We start from the raw sequence: 3,139 nt of genomic DNA on the forward strand, positions 1-3,139 counted from the left end.
AAAGTTAGAAGAAAGAAGGGAATAAAGATGAGAGCTGAAATAGATAAGAATCAAAAAATAAATAAAATAGAAAGATCAAAAAATTAAGACCAGTTTTTTAAAAAGGTAAAAGGTGAATAAAATTGACTAAATGAAGGAAAGAAAAGACAGAAGACTCAAGTAATTCAGAAATAAGAAAGAAGATATTACAATGCAAACTACAGAAATAAATATAGCGGCGCGCGCCCCCCGGCGCGACTCTCCAGCGCAGCCGCGGCGCGGGGTTCGGGGCTCCGGGCGCGCAGACGCCGAGGGCGTGGGGCCGCTCAGGCTTGGACGGCGTTGGTCCGAAGAAGACCTTCAGCGGTGCCCTGGCGGAGCGGACAGGCTCCTCCTAGCGGAGCGGACGGGCCCTCCAGTCCGAGATATGTGTAACACACCGACTTACTGTGACCTAGGAAAGGCTGCCAAAGATGTCTTCAACAAAGGATATGGATTTGGCATGGTCAAAATAGATCTGAGAACCAAGTCATGCAGTGGAGTGGAATTTTCTACTTCTGGTCGTGCTTACACTGATACAGGGAAAGCATCAGGCAACCTAGAGACCAAATACAAGATCTGTAACCATGGACTGACCTTCACCCAGAAGTGGAACACAGACAATACTCTTGGGACAGAAATCTCTTGGGAGAATAAGTTGGCTGAAGGGTTGAAACTGACTCTTGATACCATATTTGTACCAAACACAGGAAAGAAGAGTGGGAAATTGAAGGCCTCATATAAACGAGATTGTTTCAGTCTTGGCAGTAATGTTGATATAGATTTTTCAGGACCAACCACCTATGGCTGGGCTGTGTTGGCCTTTGAAGGTTGGCTTGCTGGCTATCAGATGAGTTTTGACACAGTCAAATCCAAACTGTCACAGAATAATTTCGCCCTGGGTTACAAGGCTGCAGACTTCCAGCTGCACACTCATGTGAATGATGGCACCGAGTTTGGAGGCTCGATCTACCAGAAGGTGAATGAGAAGATTGAAACGTCGATAAACCTCGCGTGGACAGCCGGCAGTAACAACACTTGCTTCGGCATCGCTGCTAAGTACAAGCTGGACTGCAGAACTTCTCTCTCTGCTAAAGTAAACAATGCCAACCTGATTGGACTGGGTTACACTCAGACCCTTCCACCAGGAGTGAAACTGACCCTGTCAGCTCTAACTGATGGAAAGAACTTCAATGCAGGAGGGCACAAGGTCGGTCTGGGATTTGAACTAGAAGCTTAATGTGGTTTTGAATAAAGCATCAGCTTTGTCCCTGGAGGTGAAGAGAAGTGAACCCACTATGTTTTGGCCTTAAAATTCTTCTGTGAAATTTCAAAAGTGTGAACTTTTTATTCTTCCAAAGAATTGTACTCCTCCCCACACTGAAGCTTAGGTACCGAGTCCATCCTAAGGGAGGTGCTTGAAGGCATGCCTGGAAGTTGTCACTTTCGTGCCACATTTCAGTTCAGTTCTGCAGTGTTATTTTCAATGTGTTCCTCAGCGATGGTGTAGGGTCATGTTCAGAGGAGACGACCCGCCCCTCCAGTTGTCCATCGCATCCTGCATGTCCCACACCACTGTTTCATGACCTTGTAATATATTGGTCTCTGTACGGTAGTAGAATCTTTGGTTTCGCATCAGAGTAAAATAAACCCATCACATTTGGAACATTAAAAAAAAAAAAGAAAGAAATATAAAGGCTCATAAGTTACTGTTATGAACACTAGAATGTTGAGTAATTTAGGAGAAATGAAGAAATTCCTAAAAAAAAGCATATCAAGACTGAAACATGAAGAAATAAAAATATATATTTATATGCGCAGGCCAATAAAAAATGAGGGGATTGAATCAATAATGCAAAACATCTCAACAAAGAAAAGTCCAGGACGAGATTAGTTTCACCAGTGATTTGGATCAAATGTTCAAAGAAGAATTAATGCCAATAGTTCTTAAATTCTTCCAAAAAGCGTTTAAGAAGAAATATCTCCAAACTCATTTTACAAGGCTAGCATTACCCTCATAACAAAGCAATATGAGGACACTACAGGAAAAGCAAACTATAGGCCAATATCCCTGATGAAAATAGATGTAGAATTTCTCAACCACCTATTAGCATGCTGAGTTTAACAGTATGTTAAAAGGATCAAACACCAAGATCAAGTGAGATTTATGCTGGTGATACAAGGAAGTTTCAACATATATAAATCAATAAAAATGATATGTACATTAACAGAAAGATAAAAATTATGTGATTTTCTGATTTATTTTTAGATGCAGAAAGAGCATTTGACAAAATAAAACATCCATTCATGATGAAAACACTCAAAAAATTAGGTATAGAAGGAACATACTTAAACATAATACAGGTCAAATATGGCAAGCCCATAGATAATACCATACTCAACACTGAAAGTCTGAAAAGTTTTCCAGTAAGATTAGTTATAAGACAAGAGTGTCACTCTCACCACTCACATTCAACATGATACTAAAACTCTTAGAGCAACTAGGGGAAAAAATGAACAACAAAAAGAAGTAAAACTGTCTATGATTTTAACTATGTAATAACATAGTATACTAAATGTAGAAAATTCTAAAGACTCCACCTCCCCTCAAAAACTGTTAGAACCAATGAACAAATTCAGTAAAGTTGCAGAGTATAAAATCTGCATACAGAAATTAATTGCACTTCTCTACACTAATTATGAAATATCTGAAAAAGAAATTTTAAAATTCCCATTCACAATAGCATTTAAAAAATAGCATTTATTAAAACCAATAAAATACATAGAAACAAATTTAATTCAAGAGCTAAAAGATCTACACATTGAAACTACAGACTTTGATAAAAGAAATTGAAGAAGACCCAAATAAATGAAAAACTGTCCCCTCTTCATGGATCAGAAGAATTAATATTTTTAAAATGTCTGTGCCACTCAAGGTCATTTATAGATTCAATGCAATCACTATCAAAATTCCAATGGCAATTTTCACAGGAAAAAAGAATCCTAAAATGCGTATGAAATCACAAAGATCCTGAATATACAAAATAATTCTGACAAAGAACAAAGCTGGAGGCAGCACACTTTCAACTATATTACAAAGCTACAGTAAGCAAAACAATGT

General features: G+C 38.5%; 1 pseudogene; it reads left to right on the forward strand.

The window, feature by feature from the left end:
• The first annotated feature begins 319 nt into the window (after positions 1-319).
• LOC138434734 (voltage-dependent anion-selective channel protein 3 pseudogene) lies at positions 320-1,294 on the forward strand (annotated as a pseudogene).
• Positions 1,295-3,139: the final 1,845 nt, after the last annotated feature.

This window comes from Ovis canadensis, chromosome 2 (genome assembly GCF_042477335.2).
Source record: "Ovis canadensis isolate MfBH-ARS-UI-01 breed Bighorn chromosome 2, ARS-UI_OviCan_v2, whole genome shotgun sequence".
Classification (NCBI taxonomy): Eukaryota; Metazoa; Chordata; class Mammalia; order Artiodactyla; family Bovidae; genus Ovis; species Ovis canadensis.